The sequence below is a fragment of the Schistocerca gregaria genome, chromosome 1, assembly GCF_023897955.1.
Source record: "Schistocerca gregaria isolate iqSchGreg1 chromosome 1, iqSchGreg1.2, whole genome shotgun sequence".
Lineage (NCBI taxonomy): Eukaryota > Metazoa > Arthropoda > Insecta > Orthoptera > Acrididae > Schistocerca > Schistocerca gregaria.
In genome coordinates, this window is record NC_064920.1 from 292,472,171 (window position 1) to 292,494,728 (window position 22,558).

General features: G+C 42.8%; 2 protein-coding genes across 5 annotated transcripts in view; one reads left to right on the plus strand and one right to left on the minus strand.

Annotated features, from left to right (window-relative positions):
• The window catches only part of LOC126341588 (uncharacterized), a 151,778-nt gene extending 136,845 nt beyond the window's left edge, over positions 1–14,933 (plus strand). The window contains exon 10 of the transcript XR_007565154.1: positions 14,916–14,933. The gene's annotated coding sequence lies outside the window, so the exon portion shown is untranslated. The remainder of the gene's footprint in view (positions 1–14,915) is intronic.
• Positions 1–22,558, minus strand: part of LOC126341609 (uncharacterized) — a 142,661-nt gene that overhangs the window by 5,103 nt on the left and 115,000 nt on the right. The gene's annotated exons all lie outside the window — the stretch shown is intronic.

The following is a 22,558-nucleotide window of genomic DNA, read 5'->3' on the forward strand; positions in this document are numbered from 1 at the left end:
GTTTTTCGAAACAGTGACACTTCAATTTTGTTCCGCAATGTATTTTATGAGAAACATAATATTTTTTAGCACGAATGTACTTGACAATTTTGCTATTTTTTTGGTGTTGAAAATATTATATTTATTATTATAATCATTTTATTGTTTTCCATAACTTTTCAAAACGATAAAATCAATAGAAAACTGTGTTATTTATCGCTTTTATGAAATATTAATCAATTGTTGACTGATCTAAGACAACGATTATACTATTGTATCGCTCATATGAACTTATCTTCGTACTGAAACGGAGATATTCCTGCTCTTGTTCACTTGGAATGTGTTTTACTTTTGATACGAGACAGTTGAAAGTTAGTAGTTTCCGTCAAGAAGTCTGTTAATTTGTGAAAACTGTAAAACATGGGCTAAAATAATTTTGAAGAGGAAATACGTTCCCTCTAAACGGCATTATTTATTTGATGATTGGATACATAGAATCAAGTCACCTCTACACAACATTAGCATTACGAAATCATTACACAGGATGACTGAGCCAACACAAAGAATAACCTACAATAAACAACGAGAAATAAGTTAAGTGCAAAATACTTTTCACTGTTTCTCTTACTATGTACTTCATATTTTTAATAACTAAAGACTCTTACAATTCCAAACACATGCGTAAAATTTTTGAATTAATTAACAATATTTCAGTTATATTTTGGCACTTTTTTATGTTTCTAAACGGAGTAGAGGAGTCGGAGTGGCTAAACATGGTGGCAGACAACTCAGTTAACTGGATGACTTGGAGAGAACGACAATGAATTTTCTTACAGTGACGAGCGGCACCTTGACGGCTCATTGTTTGATGTGCATAGAGGGAGGTGAATTCGTCAAGCGGAGTTACACTCTAGGGACTTGTAATGGCACGGTGGCTGCTGGTTCAAAGGAAGAAACCGCATTCGCCGCCAAAGCCAGGGGCAGCGGCTTATCGCACCCACTTTCACGAATTACATCGCCCTGGCGAACCATTTCCGTTTCCAGAGCTTCTGCGACTGACCTCCTGTGGTCAAGGTAAACCACGGGACGAACATCTAGTCCGCTGGTTTTTTAACAACGTAATTTGAAGCCTTCCTCTAAGGTCAGCAAGCCTTAACCTACTCAAAAACATCAAGAAATGAGAAAAAAATAATCAGCTGTCTCAGCATTATGTACCTCACGTCACAGTAATTTTCGACCTCTAAAACTGATTTTGATGTACCACAGAGCTGCACCCAAGAGCTAGCAGGGGCGAACCCCCAGCCTCCACTCAAGTCATTGCGAGAAACTGTCAGGTGTCTGTGCAGGGGTGCTTGGGGCCTTCTATCACAGATGCTTGGCAACTGTCAGCGGTAGCGGCAGTGACAAGACGTTGCACTAACCAATCCTGTGACTGTTTGCTAGATGTCTTGTGTGTATTTATGTAATACTGGTATATATGTACTTAAGCAGCCAACAACGGTACGTTTCTAAGACTTCCTGCTCCATGATTAAAGCGCTAAAAGTTAATATTATGCCAGTGATTGTTAAAAGTATTGCATTTTATACTTATCACAATACCTGGGATATCTTATATGTGACCTGTAATGTGATATAAAAGTGATACTGGTACATACGAGGGGCGTTCAATAAGCAATACATCACTTTTTCTCGACCAGTTTCAGCAGCTAAAATGCGGAACGTACTGTAGAACATGAAGTTCCGATAGCCTTCAAAATGGCGTCTGTAACGGAGACGCGTTCTAAGCAGAGAGCTGTCATTGAGTTTCTTTTGGTGGAAAACCAGAGTAGTGTAGATAGCCACATGCGCTTGCAAAACGTCTATGGAGACCTGGCATTGAACAAAAGCACAGTGAAACGTAGGGCGAGACGTCTATCATCATCGCAACAGGGTCGCGCAAAACCTATCCAATCGCCCACGGGCAGCCAGCCGCACACAGCTGTAACTCCTTCAACGTTGGAACGTGCGGACACTCTCATTCGAGGTAATCTACGAATCACAATCAAACACCTCGCTGCACAACTTGGCGTCTCTGTTAGTAGTGCTTACACACTCGTCCACCAGTTTGAGTAATCAAATGTGAGTGCCCATGGGATTTCTTGCTGCCGTCTGACTTAAGACCATGGCCCAATGAAGGACGTACTCCGCGTGAAGCAGTACATGGATGATGGAGAGATTACTGATGTATCAAGACGCTAGTTCCAACGTTGGTCAGTAGAGTGGTAACATGCGAGTGTACAGACCCTGCCAGTAATGCCTCTTAATGCAATTGTACTTAACGTAGGTAGAATTTTGTAGCCAAAAGAGTGGGGAATAATACGGTGTATTGGAATCCTAAATACAACCAGATTGCTTCCAGAAAAAAAAGTATGCCATTACCTATTTAACGCCACTCGAACGGGTCAAAAGCATTCCTAAATATACAGACTAAGTTTATTTTTTCTTTTTAAATGTGACGTAATACAACACATTACATAAGCGAAGTATTGGTAGCCATAGCAGAGCACTTGCGATGCTTTTTAGGCTGTCTTTTTACTGCTATATAAACGTCAGAAACAGAGGATTTAAAAAAAAATCTCTGTCTATGCACTGTAGCGTTGCAGACTCACACAGTACTTGACGTCTTGATGTCCATCCGCTTTCTTGGATCAGTCACTGATTATAATGACAAAGTGTTGGTTACATTTGCCATATGGCAAAATCTGGGAACTATCACGCTGTGTCGGTACCCCCAGCCAATAGCACATTACCTCCTCCCCATTTTTGAATTTATCACCATTTGTACCTCATCCAACTGGCCTAAAACGGAGAGGTAGTGGAGAGGGATGACCCTTACTTGAGGGGGGTATCTGGTTCGTGAGAGTTATTATCCGCTGCTGGGAAGAGTGCACGCGGCAAGAGTGCATCACTCTTGACCAGACTGTAAGGAGTAGTCAAATGAAAACGATACAAATGAAAAAATAAGTAAACTGTTTATTATTTCAAAAGTAATCACCGTAAATGCTAATACATTTATCCAACTGCCAGACAAGCCGGTCAGTACCTTCATGGAAAAATGTTTGCAGTCGCCTACGGAACTATGATTGTTCCCGGGCGAGCACTTCATCGTCCGAAGCAAATCGACAGGCACGGATGTCTTTCTTGAGGCCTCCAAAAATATGGAAATCGGATGGGGAGAAGTTGGGAGTGTATGGATGATTTGTTAGGAATAACAAACTGTTATCTCGTTTTTTTTCTTTCTGTCTCATTTTCATTTGACAGTCCTTTATAGTATACATTGATCCGAAAACATTTTCATGGATGCAGTTACGTCAACATTGCAGCTGTGACGACACATTAAAGTTGATAGGTGTAAAAACTGTCCATTTTCTTGAGCATTCTGATAATTTCGGGATAATATTGGTCACATACTTCATTTTTGTGCATATTCAGGCCTGGTTTAAGACCAAGCCGACAGAAGTGGTTGCCTGGAACCCAAAACTGAGTGCAAAATTTGTATAAAGGTTATGTCGTAATTAGTTGGATTAAAAGTACACTGACGAAAAAAAATGCACATCATCAGGAAGGAGTTGCGCCGCAATAACGAAAGTTTTAGGCGTGTCTCTACATGTGAAACATGATGTCGATTCAAATTTGATGCCAGCCGTGTAAGAGCCACTATGAGGATGCAAATCAGATTTGCTTTAAATACACGCCGTAACAGAAGTGAACATCAGTTACCTTCGAGATTAGACGTTGTGAGTCGATGATAGTCACGAATGGTTTAAGACGACAAAGACGCCATTATCAACACCTCACTGAGATTGGACGAGGTCGTGTGATGCGGCTACGAGAAGCTGGATGTTTCTTCTGTGATGTTGCAGAAATTCTTGGTGGGAATGCGGCCACTGTACATGACTGCTGGCAGCGGTGGTCACAGGAAGATACAGTCACAAGAAGAACGGGTTCCAACGGCCACGTGGCACTACCAAGAGGGATGACTATTATGTTCGGCATATGACTGGCACATCGTACTGCATCTGCAGCAGCAATTTGTTCAGCAGTTGGCACCAAAGTGACGGGACTAACAGTTACAAATCTGTTACTTCAGTTACAGCTCCGAGTCAAGCGCCCTATAGCGTGCATTTCACTGACCACAAAACAACGCCTTTTGTGACTTCAGTGGTGTTAAGTTAGAGCCAATTGGAGGTCAGGATGGAAGTTGTGTTTTCCGATGGAAGCTGGTTCTGCTTCGGTGCCCGCGACGGTCGTGTGTTGATTAGAAATTTATCATCCTTTATAAGGGAAAAATTCAAAATACCACCTGCAAAAACACATGGACTATCAAGGACAGCGTAGGAAACAATGCCTTTCTTCTTCAACTTATTTTTCTCCTGATTTCAGCATTGTCAATGGGCCGCGCGGGATTAGCCGAGCGGTCTTAGGCGCTGCAGTCATGGACTGTGCCGCTGGTCCCGGTGGAGCTTCGAGTCCTCCATCGGGCATGGGTGTGTGTGTTTGTCCTTAGGATAATTTAGGTTAAGTAGTGTGTAAGCTTAGGGACTGATGACCTTAGCAGTTAAGTCCCATAGTATTTCACACACAGTATTGTCAATGGCCTTGTAAACAGTAGTGCGTGAGTATCAAATACCCCCAGGACCTGCAACCAACCTGACTGCGGGCTAGTCACACAAGACATATACACCTGTAGCTATGGCCTGAGGTACGATTTATTGTCACAGCACAAGCACTCCTGTGGTTATCCCACGCCCTCATGCTGCAAATCTGTACGTGAGTATGGTGATGCGACCTGTTGTGCTGCCATTCATGAACAACATTCTGGGGGTGTTTTCCAACACGATAACGCTCGCCCAAATACCGCTGTTGTATCCCAACGTGCTATACAGAGTGTCGACATGTTGCCTTGGTCTGCTCGATCACCAGGTCTGTCTCCAATCGAACGCACATGGGACATCATTGGACGATAACGCCACCTTCATCCACAAACAGCATTAACTGTCCCTGTACTGATCGACCAATTGCAACAGGCATGGAACTCCACCCCTGCATCTGTACAACACAATGCATGCGCGTCTGCATGGTTGCCTTCAACGTTGTGGCGGTTGCACCGGTTATTAATGTACCAGCATTTCAGATTTGCAATTTACGTTAAGTAGTGCTTCTGCAATGTTAATCACTTAAATATGTTACCTAGACAAATGTGTTCCCTCAATTTCGTCACTCTACATTAATTAATTTTCGGTGTTGCGATTTTTTCCGTCAGTGTATTTATTAATGGGAACATAAAAAGTTTCAGTAAACATTGGTCTGCAACTACGAATGTGTGGTTATGAGCCACTGCTGCCTTTATTATCAAATATTGTTCTATTTGGAACTTGAGCTCAATTAGATTGGTGCTTAATAGAATAGTTTACACTTCAAATATTTTTGTACTAAGTAGGACAATATGGGTTGTTTGCGGATCCATGTTTAGTGGAACTTTTTTTCATCTGTTATCGTACAAGTAAGGTGTGAGTTTTCACTATTAATTATGATGCACCCTGTGCATATAATAAAATAACAAAATTTTTACTGTAGTATATGTTGCTAAATAATTGATAAGTCACGTTTGCCTGAGATCTTGGTGCAAATATTTTCATCTGACGCCATTTCAGTGACTGGCGCGTCAATTTAACTTGGTGCTGTCACCAGTAGTTGAATTCAGCCACATCCAACAAGTGACTTCTCTTTCCTACCATACACACATTTGTGTTATCCTTTTAAGTTGCATGCTTAAAACTATTAAACTTGTTTATCAATTTTCAAATATTTTGAGGGAAAATTTTATAGAATTTAACTTTACTGGTGAGATTTTTTTCACGTGTGACATACAATTTAAACAAAGCAATATAAAACTAAATGATAATTTTTTGTATTTCTGTCTCACTTTTTCTGATGAAAAGATAAATAACTTCCAAAAAGGCCCAGTATTAAATTAAAAAACTAGAAATTTTTATATTTACATCTTTTTCTCCACTTTAATAGGTAACACATTATTATTCAACCTACAACGGCACAATAGGTCTTGTCCTTTCTGGTCTTTCTAAAAGCTTTTAAAGATCTCAGGGATTTCATTAAACGGTAATGAATTATTTACGCTTTCAATCTGTAACAGAATAATGCGATTCAGAAATTTATGTCTCATGTAGAGGAATATTTACGTAGATCTTAATTTAAAAGAAATGATAACCTATTTCCATGATCATTTTACTTAGATTTATTTTAACAGTTTTATCAAGTGCCCAAAGAAAGGCAACTGACATCTGTGGGAGGAGACGGGGGCGCCAAATGTTATTTCACTTCTGTGGCAAAATGTTCTCTAATCGGCTCTGTGTCCATCATATCTTTGTTCCTTAGTATGGGCGTGTGGTGTCTGCATGTACGTTTCTCTCGAATTTTCCCCTTTGGCATTAAAAAACACTTAGAAGCACGTCTCCCACGAGGGATGAGGAGTGGAAGTGAGAACCGAAGTGGAAATGAGGAACTTGTTTCAAAAGGAGCCTTTAGCGGCTTCTTACTGCTTACCCTATGCTGCATCAGCAGCGACAGGCATCGATAATAATGAGGATTATGATGCAATAATATATGTCATCAAGCAAATAATTTCGGTCAAAGAGGTAGACGAGCCAAGCAGTATTATATCTCAGTACTGCTAATCAGTGTTTATATGAAAAGTCTTGGCGTAAGATCCGGTAAATATATTACAGGTGCCTCATGCACGTAGGAAGTGTTATATAAGCCCAGTAAATGTTATATAAAATATAATAATAGTCAGTCAACCGATTGCACACATTTAAAAAAAACACATTAACCAGGTTTCTATAGTTCTAGGAGTGTCTTCAGAATGGTAAAAATTACATGAAATCACATAACTTTAAAATTTCAACAAAAGTGCTCTCGTCTAATTATATGTATTGTGTATGAAACGCAATACATGTCATTTGGCGAGAGCACTGTTGCTGAAATTTTAAATCTGTTATGTGATTTAATGTAACTTTTACCATCCTGATGAAGATAGTATTAGAACCATCGAAACCTGGTTAGTGGTTTTTAAAAAAAAAATTGTATGCAACTGGCTGGCTGACTATTACATTTTATACACTCCTGGAAATTGAAATAAGAACACCCTGAATTCATTGTCCCAGGAAGGGGAAACTTTATTGACACTTTCCTGGGGCCAGATACATCACATGATCACACTGACAGAACAACAGGCACATAGACACAGGCAACAGAGCATGCACAATGTCGGCACTAGTACAGTGTATATCCACCTATCGCAGCAATGCAGGCTGCTATTCTCCCATGGAGACGATCGTAGAGATGCTGGATGTAGTCCTGTGGAACGGCTTGCCATGCCATTTCCACCTGGCGCCTCAGTTGGACCAGCGTTCGTGCTGGACATGCAGACCGCGTGAGACGACGCTTCATCCAGTCCCAAACATGCTCAATGGGGGACAGATCCGGAGATCTTGCTGGCCAGGGTAGTTGACTTACACCTTCTAGAGCACGTTGGGTGGCACGGGATACATGCGGACGTGCATTGTCCTGTTGGAACAGTAAGTTCCCTTGCCGGTCTAGGAATGGTAGAACGATGGGTTCGATGACGGTTTGGATGTACTGTGCACTATTCAGTGTCCCCTCGACGATCACCAGAGGTGTACGGCCAGTGTAGGAGATCGCTCCCCACACCATGATGCCCTGTGTTGGCCCTGTGTGCCTCGGTCGTATGCAGTCCTGATTGTGGCGCTCACCTGCACAGCGCCAAACACGCATACGACCATCATTGGCACCAAGGCAGAAGCGACTCTCATCGCTGAAGACGACACGTCTCCATTCGTCCCTCCATTCATGCCTGTCGCGACACCACTGGAGGCGGGCTGCACGATGTTGGGGCGTGAGCGGAAGACGGCCTAACGGTGTGCGGGACCGTAGCCCAGCTTCATGGAGACGATTGCGAATGGTCCTCGCCGATACCCCAGGAGCAACAGTGTCCCTAATTTGCTGGGAAGTGGCGGTGCGGTCCCCTACGGCACTGCGTAGGATCCTACGGTCTTGGCGTGCATCCTGTGTCGCTGCGGTCCGGTCCCAGGTCGACGGGCACGTGCACCTTCCGCCGACCACTGGCGACAACATCGATGTACTGTGGAGACCTCACGCCCCACGTGTTGAGCAATTCGGCGGTACGTCCACCCGGCCTCCCGCATGCCCACTATACACCCTCGCTCAAAGTCCGTCAACTGCACATACGGTTCACGTCCACGCTGTCGCGGCATGCTACCAGTGTTAAAGACTGCGATGGAGCTCCGTATGCCACGGCAAACTGGCTGACACTGACGGCGGCGGTGCACAAATGCTGCGCAGCTAGCGCCATTCGACGGCCAACACCGCGGTTCCTGGTGTGTCCGCTGTGCCGTGCGTGTGATCATTGCTTGTACAGCCCTCTCGCAGTGTCCGGAGCAAGTATGGTGGGTCTGACACACCGGTGTCAATGTGTTCTTTTTTCCATTTCCAGGAGTGTATAATTGCATACACAGTTTCTGAGTTCACATCCACATAATGTGGATACACAGTAGATTTAAGAAGATTTGCAATGCCAACTACGTCAGACGGCGCGTGTCAGATACTTTCTCGTTCTCAAGAAAGGTACTAATTTATCTTTTGAGATTGATAAGGTAACTAGGCTACAAAGTACTTTTGGCCATTAAGATAAAATGTCTGTCGTGAAAACCACACCAGTCTGAAAAATTAAGGTACGTAACTTTTTAAATGTCTATTTTTCCACATGTCTTGAAGTCTTGAGTTTGAAATCAAACTTTCTTTATCTCTGTCTGGAACGAAATGTTTTTTTTTCCTCATTTGCCACACAATTATCACAAGAGAGAAGTCCTATGTGGCTTCAGATGGTGAAATATCACAAGGTCTTTATCCAACGTTTTTCCAGAAAAGACTGCATAACCATGAATTATTTTTTTCAGAGTTAGATAACATACTGTTTAAAGCAAACAATGGTCTTCTCTGATAGCTACGTACCACAGTGTAAAAATTTCTGTCCATTACAACAAAACACAAACAAATGTTTTAATGTAACTTTAACGAAAGTATCGTTCTTTACGCGCCTGCTCTTGGATTTTGACATTACCGTGATTAAAACAATTGTTAATGTCGTGAAGAGAGCAATTTTGCAACAGACTTTGAGAAGGTTGGATTTCAAATTAGCGCCTTTACTTCATGTGGGGTGACTTTATACGATTCTGTAGAATGTTCACTAACACGACGTGATTGTCCTGTTTCATAGTTTGCGCGTTTTCATTACAGGTTGACTGTGACGCTGGCGGGAACAGGCAAAATTATTACTTTATTGTGAAATACACGTCGAATTTTCGACAGTCGATGTCGTCTTCTTATTTATTCTGCGTAGGTGAGGAACCATGGAGAATTTGTTGTCATCCATGTGACTGCAATGCCCCCCATGCAAGAGAGGAGCTGAAACGCGTTGATCTCGTTGTAAATTAAATACAAAATACAAGCGATGTCCACAATATGTCCTAATATCCATCGTGTACTAAGACTAAAGATGAGAGGCTTTCTTAGTGATAGGTGTTAATGACTTCCTTTGTATCTTCAGCATTAATTTGCTTCATGTATAGAAAAAGTTATTTGTTTCACTAACACATTTATATGGCATTTTGCTCGCCATGATGAAACGAGATGGTCACAATATATTTCTCAGACGAGCACTGTATCATTTGCACGTACTGGATTAAGAGCAACCATCAGAAAATGAGGAATAAGAAAAACACTACACTAGATTTTGAAATTAGATGTCTTCATCATAAGAATCGCTGTGAAATTGTAGCAGTAAACAGGGGGTAACTAGATTCCCTTCCAGACGTTGATAAACAATTAACTTGAGCATTGGATCTAATATACGGAAACGTACCATTTTCCCGCTACACACGTGAAAATCACAACACACGTGAAAATCACAACACACGTGCAAATCGCTTATTTTCGGCGCCATTGACTAGGATATTGCATATGTCATTCAATGATGCGCCATGTCCACCATAGAGTATAAATATCCATGGAGTGAGCATTTGCATGAGCAGAACGAGAATTCTGTCCGCAACATCTGCAGCTCAAGTCACGAGATTGTGGGACGGGGCATTTTAACCTGTATTTTAGGTGTTTTGATACCAGGCACTGATGTTGCTTAAAAATGCGAAGAGCAATGGTATTGTGCTTTTTCGGCACAATGCCATAGCGTTTTCCGGTAGCGGGATAAGAAGTGACAGCCAGCAACTATTTTTTTTCCGTTTTCCGTTGCACTTGATATGGTGGAGTCTCTGTTCTAATTAACCACGTAACAATGACACTTTATATGGTGGAGTCCCTGTTCTAATTAACCACGTAAAAATGACACTTTAGATGGCGCCGAAGTGTCATGAAAAACAACGCATTTAAAGCTACGGAATTTTTACAGTAATTACGGTAACCGACTTGCACCATCTCCTTCTTCATTGTTATTTTAAATTTTTCTTTATTTACTCTTCTGATTTTTATAGGCAGTAAAATATGTATAACATTTTTCGCCGTGTCATCATCAGAAAAAAATAAAAAATACATCAGTGCTCGAATATTGTAGTAATAAAAGAAGTGACAGCCAACAAAAATACATTGGTTTAGGTTTTCTATTGCACTGGTTCTTATTGTAGAATCTGTTCAAATTAATTGCGTTACAATGACACTGTGTGGGAAATTGTTTCATGTAGAAATACGTAGGTACGCACAAGAATTTGAGAACCAACATAAATTGGAGGAAATTAATCAAACTGTCACGTACAATTTTACGTGCATATGAACATAGCATCAATATGAATACACTGACTGGTAGCTTACTCAAATGCACTTGCAAATTTGGCTAGCACATGTCCCGTAAACACAAGACCATAAAATCGTAGAAATTATCATTGCAATACATGACTTCATAATATCATGTCTCGATATTTTTCATCATATAAAGTGCCTCATATCAATGTGACATTTACAATTATACATTTGTTGTACATACATATGAAAAGATTGGTCCTTCTTTCACATACTTCTCCTTACATCCTTAGCAACGACGGTACTGCACCGTAGCTGTTACTAAAACTCAAATGTATGTAAAACACGGTGCATACTTGTAATATTCATGCTTCGATATTACCGTAAATTGTAGATAGCGTCGTCCCAAAATCACGTGACAAGCGTGGTTTGATTTTGAGAACATGCGCAGTTCGCTAGGTTCACTCCACAGGGTCACATACTTTATAATGCCCGTTACAGAATTGTTTACATGGCATTCAGTAGTCCGTGATCTACCCAGAGAGGTATGCACTTACTGATAAGCTTGTGGTACTTACAGTAGTAATCATTCCCTACAGTACACAATGCAACCTGTACTTACATTTCATTTTTAGTGTATTGTTGTGATCATGAAGAACAATACATTTCCAGAATACTCTGAAATGAACTTATTGTACGGTGAAGCTCGGTGCAGTGGGAGAGCTGTTCGTAGTTGTAATTCGGAGTGTTATCCACACCACCAGACATCTTTTGCACTCCCCCTTTGGTACCAATGGGTCTCGGAGACGGATACATTAACTACCAGCAGGCCCGACTGTGGTGCTACACGGCGTTGCGGCACACCCGAGTTTGAAGAGGCTGTACTGCTTACAGTGGAAAAATACGCGACGACAGATATGAGAAACAAAAGAGGTAGACTGAATGTGGAACACCAAACTGTCTGCCGTTTTCTGCATGAGCAGCAGCTACACCCGTCCCATCCCCAGAAGGTACAGGCAATGCAGCTACAGGCTTTTGCCTCACGTGCTCATGTCTGGTGGTTGTTACACCAATGAGTGGACGAGCCCGACATCCCACAGATGAAGACAAATTCAGCAGGAAAGGCGTTCTTAATTCCCACAACAGTTATGTGTAGGCTGATTACAACACATATGCTGCGCGCCGCATGGGTTTCAGAAACGATACGGTCTGAATATTTGGCCAGGGTTCCTGGATAAACGTGTGATTGGGCCATGCCGCACGTGCGTCAAAAGACGTAGTTCCAGCACGATGACGCGCCTCTCGTTCTTCAGGTTCAGTCCGAGACCATCTGAACCAACGATATGGGCGGCCGTGGATCCAGCGCTTGGCCTGCACGTTCTCCTAACTGGAACCCGCTAGGCTACTATCAGTGGATTCATGACCGTGTGTACCGGAACATGGTACGGAGGTACTACATTTGTGTTGACGTCGTTGGTCGTCATATCGAGCCCTACTTTTAAGAGATCCAGACAAGTTGCGTGTGTTGTGGTACTTGCCTGTAGCGGGAAAACTGTACATTTGCGGACATGAATTCCTATGCTAAACGTAACTATCTTGGTCCCAACTAAACCCTGCACTTGACTCAATATAACGGCACCAGATAACAATGCCACCTTACGACCTTAGAATTTTGCCATATATTGTGCCTGAATGGGAAGAAAATACAAGTACAGTGAGGAAATAATAAATCCACTGTAGTGTGTATCGCCAAAACACGAACTAATCAAGCAAAATGTAGGCCATCTTTGGATTAGCTACGCTGAATTATTCTGGAGAGATACATTTTGGCAACTATGGAGTGTAACAAGTCACATCATGAATGGTTCATCAACACTGTCCCTTTAACTTGATTCATTACAGACAAGAGGGTTTCTCATATAAGTACTTGCCGTAATTTCCCAATCTGAGGAAGTTTTAACGAACTGTTTCATGGTCTATGATATGATACGGCAAGCAGCCAATGAAAATTTTCAGATGTAATTCGATAACTAAAGTCACTGGACAAAAGTTTAGTCAACCCCTTAAAAAGCACATTGGTCGCTTAAGGCGCTGCGGGGTGTGTAGAACTGGCCGCAGGCTATTATGCAACCATCTACTGCTTACGTAGGTCACAACAGGGGATGGCGTGTTACCTGCAAGTGAGCTGTATGAAATCAGTTCACTAAGGCGAGTTGACGTTGAAGTAACGAAGGCAGATTAGAGTTTAACAACCCGTCGACAGGGCAGTCATTAGAAAAGTAGCACAAGCTCTGATTACGAAAGGATGCGTTAAGAAAATCAGTCGAGCCCTTTTCAAAGAAACAGTCCCGGCATTTGCTAGAGCGATTTAGGGAAATCAGGGAAAATCTAAATACGAATGGCTGGACGGGTTTTCAACTATAGTCCTCTCGAATGCGAGATTAGTGTGCTGAGTAATACCCAACCTCGCTGGGTAGTCGATGTGGAGGTGTGACAGAATAACAGAAAGGAGTTACCAATAGACGAATGTGGAATCATTGTAGCAGCGATATGGACTGCAAATGGGGAACTACACTGACGTAACCAACTTTGACAAAGAACAGGTTGTTATGGCACGTCGTCTGGAAGCGAGGTGAAACATAGAATCTGATCGGCTGGGCGCGTGCTACCGTAGTGAGCATGCACGGAAAATAGTTGAAGGACGCTGAAACCACGAGTAAGCGATATGGTTTTACATGGCCATGTCTCAAAACAGAACATGCAGGTCGAATACTTACCTTATCTGTTAAGCAGCATAGGCGGCGAGCAGTGGCAAACATTATGGCAGTGTACAATGCTGGTACAGTAAAAGTGTTTCGGAGTACGCTGTTCAGCGCACATTATTGGCTCTACAGCAAACGACCCCCTACATGTTCCCTTGTTGACTATCAGCATCATCAACTGTGATTGCGATGAGCAGAAGATCAAGGCGATTGGATCATTGATAAATTGAAACTTGTCGCCTGGTCGGATGAATCACGTTTCATGCCAGATCAGGTCGATGGTCGAGGTTGGAGATGCCCTCAATCCAAGCGAAAGACTGCACAAAACACGCACCGCGCCATGTGTTGTTCAAATGTGTGTGAAATCTTATGGGATTTAACTGCTAAGGTCATCAGTCCCTAAGCTTACACACTACTTAACCTAAATTATCCTAAGGACAAACACACACACCCGTGCCCGAGGGAGGACTCGAACCTCCGCCGGGACCAGCCGCACAGTCCATGACTGTAGCGCCTATGATCGCTCGGCTAATCCCGCGAGGCACTGCGCCATAGACGCAGGTCATTGGAGGCAGTCTTATACTACGAAGGACGCTGGCCTAAGCTACCAAGGGACCTGTGGTAGGAATCCAAGGCACCATAACAACTGTGGACCACATGAACATTAGAGTGGACAATCTACACTTTTCACTCTTGATCTCCTCCCCGATTGGGACGGTATCAAAGACCACAATCACGCTACAATGGTTTGAGGAACGTGAACTCAAGTTGATGCCTTGAAACCAAATCCGGCAGATATGAACCCGATGGATTCATTCTGGACGCTGTCGTGAGCCAGCTCCAGGTCCCGACATACATTCGACCAGTAATTTATGTAACTGCGTGACCATAGCATAGACACTGAAAATCTATCAAGGGCTTGGTGAACTAATGTCACGCAGAATAGCTGCTGCATCGCGCTCCAGAGTTTGCTCAACACGCTATTAAACAGGTGCTCATAACGTTTCGGTTCGTCAGTGCATATGGGGGAATAGAGCAATGTCCGATTCCGCCGTCTGCTTTCATCCATGAAGTCGTATTTCGAGTAAAAGCGATCGTTTACCTGGGGTAGTAAGACAGCCAAAGACAACACTGAATAAAAGTTCGAATACATTCTTCAAGGTGGCGACCAGAAGATAATGATGGACAAAAATAAACGAGAAAAACAGTCAGCTAGTAAAATGAAATTAATGGGACGACCGTAAGAATGAAGGGATTTTGGGTGAGGAAAAAATAAAAAAAAGTTAATTAAACTAAGATCATACCAAAGCTATTTAAAAAATAGAAAAAGAAGGGATACGAAAATATACAGCAAATACAAAATTGAAATTGAATAATTCCCTTGATTTATATTGGTCAAACAAATACAGCGATACCATACACATCCAAACGAAACAATGATAAAAACGAAAAATAGCACACACAACTCCTCCAGATTGTTGTTGTCGTGGTCTTCAGTCCTGAGACTGGTTTGATGCAGCTCTCCATGCTACTCTATCCTGTGAAAGCTTCTTCATCTCCCAGAACCCACTGCAACCCACATCCTTCTGAATCTGCTTAGTGTAGTCATCTCTTGGTCTCCCTCTGAGACTTTTACCCTCTACGCTGCTCTCCAATACTAAATTGGTGATCCCTTGATGCCTCAGAACATGTCCTACCAACCGATCCCTTCTTCTGGTCAAGTTGTGCCACAAACTTCTCTTTTCCCCAATCCTATTCAATACTTCCTCATTAGTTACGTGATCTACCCATCTAATCTTCAGCATTCTTCTGTAGCACCACATTTCGAAAGCTTCTATTCTCTTCTTGTCTAAACTATTTATCGTCCATGTTTCACTTCCATACATGGCTACACTCCATACAAATTCTTTCAGAAATGACTTCCTGACACTTAAATCTATACTCGATGTTAACAAATTTCTCTTCTTCAGAAAAGCTTTCCTTGCCATTGCCAGTCTACATTTTATATCCTCTCTACTTCGACCATCATCAGTTATTTTGCTCCCCAATTAGCAAAACTCCTTTACTACTTTAAGTGTCTCATTTCCCAATCTAATTCCCTCAGCATCACCCAACTTAATTCGACTACATTCCATTATCCTTGTTTTGCTTTTGTTGATGTTCATCTTATATCCTCCTTTTAAGATACTGTCCATTTCGTTCAACTGCTCTTCCAAGTACTTTGCCGTCTCTGACAGAATTACAATGTCACTGGTGAACCTCAAAGTTTTTTACTTCTTCTTCATGTATTTTAATACCTACTCCAAATTTTTCTTTTGTATCCTTTACTGCTTGCTCAATATACAGATTGAATAACATCGGGGAGAGACTACAACCCTGTCTCACTCCCTTCCCAACCACTGCTTCCCTTTCATGTCCCTCGACTCTTATAACTGCCACCTGGTTTCTGTACAAATTGTAAATAGCCTTTCGCTCCCTATATTTTACCCCTGCCACCTTCATAATTTGAAAGAGAGTATTCCAGTCAACATTGTCAAAAGCTTTCTCTAAGTCTACAAATGCTAGAAATGTAGGTTTGCCCTTCCTTAATCTAGTTTCTAAGATAAGTCGTAGGGTCAATATTGCCTCACGTGTTCCAACATTTCTATGGAATCGAAACTGATCATCCCCGAGGTCGGCTTCTAGTAGTTTTTCCATTCGTCTGTAAAGAATTCGTGTTAGTATTTTGCAGCTGTGACTTATTAAACTGATAGTTCGGTAATTTTCACATCTGTCAACACCTGATTTCTTTGGGATTGGAATTATTATATTCTTCTTGAAGTCTGAGGGTATTTCGCCTGTCTCGTACATCTTGCTCACCAGATGGTAGAGTTTTGTCAGGACTGGCCGTCCTAAGGACGTCAGTAGTTCCAATGGAATGTTGTCTACTCCAGATTAAACGGAAAGAAAATATTTAAAAACACACTGGATCTTAATGTACGCTGGACCTACACGGAAGCGCCAAAGAAACTGATAAAGGCATGCATATTCAAATACAGAGATATGAACACAGGCAAAATATAGCGCTGCGATGGGCAACACCTATATAAGACAAGTGTCTGGCGCAGTTGCTAGATCGGTTACTGCTGCTACAATGACAGGTTATCAAGATTTAAGTGAGTTTTAGTGCGATGTTATAGTCGGCGCAAGAGCGATGTGAGAGCATCTCTGAGGTAGCGACGAAGTGGAGATTTTCCTGTACGACCGTTTCACGAGTGTACCGTGATTATCAGGAATCCGGTAAAACATCAAATCTCCAACATCGCTGCGGCTGGAAGAAGATCCTGCAAGAACGTGCCACGACGACTGAAGAGAATCGTTCAAAGTGACAGAAGTGCAACCCTCCTGCAAACTGCTGCAGATTTCAATGCTGGGCCTTCAACAAGTATCAGTGTGAGAACCAATCGACGAAACGTCATTTAGATTGGCTTTCGGCGCCTAAGGCCCAGTCGTCTACCCTTGATGACAGCTCGACATAAAGTTTTACGCCTCGTCTGGGCCCATCAAATAGCGACATTGCACTGTTGATGACTGGAAATATGTTGCCTGGTCGGACGAGTCTCGTTTCAAATTATATCGACAGGATGGACATATACGGATATGGAGACAATCTAATGAATCCATGGTCCCTGCATGTCAGCAGGGGACTGTTCAAATTGGTTCAAATGGCTCTGAGCAATATGGGACTTAACTTCTGAGGTCATCAGTCCCCTAGAACTTAGAACTACTTAAACCTATCTAACCTAAGGACATCACACACATCCATGCCCGAGGCAGGATTCGAACCTGCAACCGTAGCGGTCGCGCGGTTCCAGACTGTAGCGACTAGAACCGCTCAGCTGTTCAAATTGGGTCGCTCTGTAATGGTGTGGGACGTGTGCAGTCGGAGTGATATGGGATCTCCGATATGTCTAGATTCGACTCTTGACAGGTGACGCATACGTAAGCATCCTGTCTGATCTTCTGCATTCATTCATGTCCACTGTGCATTCCAACGCCCTTGGGCAATTCCAGCAAGACAATACGACACCCCTCGCGTTCAGAATTGCTACAGAATGGCTCCAGCAACAATCTTATGAGTGTAAACACTTCTGTTAGCCACCTAACCCCCCGGACATGGTCATCATTGAGCGTATCAGGGATGCCTTGCATGGTGCTGCTCAGAAGAGATCTCCACCCACTCGTACTCTTGCAGCACTACCTCAGACATTAGCTGAGTCCATGTCACGTCATGTTGCGGTACTTCTGCATGCTCGCACGGCCCTACACGATATTAGGCAGGTGTACGAGTTCCTTGAGTCTTCATTGTATGTAGCTCAAATTCGGACATGGATACGAGAACCCCCCCCCCCCCCCCTCCCCAAAAAAACAACCATGAATGAAAAATTGCATACACGAATGCCTCTAAAATAGAAAAACAACACACACATATTAACCAAGAATAAACCGAAAGAATATTCGGGAATACATCTGTCTTGTCAGGGTAATATATTTGCTTTATTAACAACGCAAGTTCACAGGTTAATGTAAGCGCGAGATAAACCATTGCATATATGAAATGCTGGTACACTAGCATGCAGACAGATTGGCTGCATGCCCTCAACTGGCCACCTTCTAACCAACAAATGGTCATCGTTGGCACCGAGGCATAACCAGCTTCCATCATTAAACACAACAGACCTCCACCCTGTCCAACAATTAACTCTCACTTGACAGCACTAAAGTCGCAAATGGTGGGGGTTGGGGTCAGAGCGTCTGGCTCTGAGTTGTCCTTGAAGTAACCGATTTATAACCAACAGTTCGTTGTGTCATTCTGGTGTCAAATGCTGCTCAAGTTGCTGCTGCAAACGCAGTGCGATGTGCCAGAGCCACACTCCGAAAACGATGGTACTTCCACGTGGCTATCCGGAGCGTGGTCTTGTTGTGACCACCAGTGTCAGCAATCATGTACTGTGGCTATATTCCTGCCAAGCCTTTCTGCAACATCGCAGAAATAAATTCCAACTTCTCTTACACTCTTACACGACCTCTTTCAGACCAATGAGGTGTCGATAATGGCGTCTTTGTCGCTTTACGGCATTCTTGGCTAACGTCATCTTAACACGCCCAAACTCAATGACAACTTACGCTCACGACGCTACAGCGTGTATTTAAAGGAAAGATCATTTTTATACTCATGGTGGTTCCACAAGCGTCACTCTTATGTTACTGGCGGCATATTTGAATAGACATCATCTTTCAGATGTAGAAACACACCTACCAACTTTCTGTTATGTCGTACAATTCCTTTGTAGTGTTACGATTTCTTTCAATCAGTGTATACAAGGTGTAACAAAAATGTGCGACAAAAATTGCAGGACAAATTTCTCCCATGTAGACGAGGAAATTATTTTATATCAACATGGGGCTGGAGACTTTTCTTTCCATGTCACGTCTCATCTCCTCCAACGAATTTCAACGAGACCAGATTGTAAATTATCATGAATGGCATGAATAGGCAGATGTCATTCCTCACGCAACTGATGTAGCAAGTCGTCAACAAACATTTTCTGTCAATGTTAGGGCCGTCATTGTTGGAGACTGTTTCATAGGGCCTCAGTTTATTCTACCCAGCTTCAACGGACAAAGTTATCGTCGTAGACAGTGATCTACCTGATCTTTTAGCACATGTGCCTTTAGGTGTACGACAAAACATGCACACCACGCACGATGGAGCAACTCCTCATTTTGGTGTTAATGTCTATTGGCTTCTAAATAACAGATCCTGTCACGGATGGATAGGCTGGCCTCCAAGCTCTCTGAACCTAACCCCACTGGACTTTTACTTGTGGAGGCATTTGAAAGCACTTGTGTATGAAACCACAGTACAAGATGTACAAAATCTCTGTGACCATATTATGAGAGGCCGTGAAAGCATAAGCAATACTCCAAGGATACACCAGGGCATCCGAGATTCTCTACGACAGCTGGTTAATGCCTGTATCGGTGCCCACGAAGCGCATATTGAACATCTGTGAGAAAGAGTTGCATGTGGTATGCTGTTTCGCGTATGTTTCCCGTGATTAATAAGTTGGAGAAAATGAGTTGTAACATCGACACAAAGCGTTTCCAGAGCCGTGTTCGTATAACATAGTTTCGTCGTCTACAGGTAAGAGATGTATCCTACTGTGCCGTACATTTTTGTTTCACTCTGTGTATACAGGGTGAAACACGTAAAACTTGCACCGAAAATATTGCGGGAACAAAAAGTGCTATTGAGTGGTTTTCACAGAATGCATTGGTAGTCAGGGAGTCCTTTTATTAGCCAATCAACAGATTGTAATGATACTTAGAAGTGTTTTTCCCGTGCAAACACACTTTTTTTAAAAAGGAACAATGCCTGACTACATTAACAGGCTAAAAGTGGAGTAAATCAGAATGTCTGCGGTATTTGTTGCGGGATTCTAGTGCGAGTTGCTTTTGATAAGTTTCCATACCGACACTTGTTTGTGCCATTCAGCCTGCGTAGATGCTAAGTAACATGTCATGTTTGGAAAAATCTGTGGTAAGCTCTTAACCTAACTTAAACTTACGCTAAGGACGACACACACACCCGTGCCCGAGGGAGGACTCGAACCTCCGACGGGGTAAGCCACTGGACCGTGACAAGAGGCCTTAGATAGCTGGGCTACCCCGCGCGGCTCATGTTATGTTTACTTTAGTGAGCTTTACCTCTTCCTTGAGTGCGACTTGCTAGTCAGTTAGTGAGTGACTGTCCAAGCAGTAGTTCGTGAGTGTATGCGGCAAGATTTACCAACAGACGTCAACCATCTCGGCAATTATTTATCAACCTCTTCAAGCAGAGACGTGAAGGTGGTAGTGCAACACCTAGACGAAGTAACAGAAGGAAACAAGTGGCGACGAAAGAGGGAGAAATTAATGTTCTTGCTGCTGTTGTAGTTGATCCGCACCTTAGCTCCCGCGCAATCACACGAGGAAGTGGCATGAGTCAGGCAAGTGCCCTACGCATTCTCCATTGACGTAGGTTCCATACCCATCACATGTCTCTCCATCAAGAGCTGCTTGGAAATAATTATGAGAATAGTTTTAACTTCTGCACATGGGCATTAAGGCAGGATGCTTCAAATGTATTATGTATCTTGTTTAGTGATGAAGCCACATTTACCAATCATGGCCAGGTAAATCGCCGAAACATGCACTATTGGCCTGTAGACAATCCCCGTTGGCTTCGTCCGGTGGACATCACTGTGTATGGAGAGTAAGCGTATTGTTAGGGATAGTGAATGATCAGCTCACAGACCCAATTTTCATAGAGGGAACACTGAACGCGCATAAGTATCGCGCCCTCCTAACAGGCCATCTTCCATGGTTGATAGAAGACGTTCCTTTTCAGACTAGGAGGAACCTGTGGTACCAACATGATGGCTGTCCTGCCCACAGTGGACAAAGTACTACAGCATGTCCTCACGAATTGTTTCCAAATCGTTGGATTGGATGCAAGAACCTGTACTGTATAATGAGATGAATTCGATCAGGTGGTGTCGGGAATACGATCATTTATCGGTTTTTCCACTCTTGGATAACTGAGTGTAGCATTGTAACAATTACATTGCAGTGACCATTGTCGTGCATTCTTGACTAATCTGTCAACAACAATGTCGTGTTGGAGTGCGCGCAACCAGCAAATCCCATTGTCAGTAGGTATGTGATTCTTGTACTACACTCGTGTAGTCAACAGAACAGTGCGAAAACTTCTGCTGGCGGCTTTTACTTCCGAAGTGTAACTGCTAAGTTGCAATATTATTGCTTGCATATGAACGATAAAAAGTGATACAGTTTCGTTTTGTTGGTCATTGCTAATACTGCTTAGTCACTATGCAGGCCTAATTACAAAACTGCATTTTTGTAGTGTGAATCCGATCGATCATGCGAGTATACCAAAAGGTTCTGGGACCAGCACGGAAGTCTTACTACAAACAAGAATTTCTTCTAAGTGCGGTGAAAGCTGTCAAATCAGGAAAATTAAGCTTCCAGAAAGCTTCGGAGCAATACGCAGTTTCATATACCACATTAAACGACACTGAAAGAAAGCTACAAATAGAAAATAGGCGGCCAACCAGCGTTAACCAATAGTGAGAAAAAAAGGGTGGTTGAAGCGTTATTGTGTTGTGCGAAATGTGAGTTTCCTTTGAGGAATAATGATGTTAGGGACATTGTACAGGCATATCTCAACTGAGCAGCAATGGTTGAAAAAAGATTTCGTGACAATCGACCAAGGCACAAGTGGGTAAAATCATTTCTGAAAAGAAATAAAGAACTAAAGGTAAGTGAAAATGTGAAGAGGGCAAAGGTAGCAGTTACCCAAGACACAGTGATTGATTATTTTAAAAACCTTGAAGTGACCTTGAGTCGTGTCCGTCCCTCCAATATTATAAACTGTGACGATATAAGCTTTGTGACGATCCTGGAGGGGGGTGGGGGGTTGGTTTGGGGGAGGAGACCAAACTGAGAGGTCATCGGTCTCATCGGATTAGGGATGGACGGGGAAGGAAGGCGGCCGTGCCCATTCAAAGGAACCATCCCAGCATTTGCCTGAAGCGATTTAGAGAAATCATGGAAAACCTAAATCAGGATGGGTGGATGTGGGATTGAACCGTCGTCCTCCCGAATACGAGTCCAGTGTGCTAACTATTGCGCCACCTCGCTCGGTAGCGATCCTGGACAAGTGAAAAGTAATAGTGAAGCGAGGCACAAGGCATCCTGAAAGGATAGTGAATAGTTCTAAGTCAAGTATCAAAGTGATGATAGCAGCAGGAGCCGACGGCTCAGTCTTCCCACCATACACAGCTTATAGGGCAAAAATACCTCTA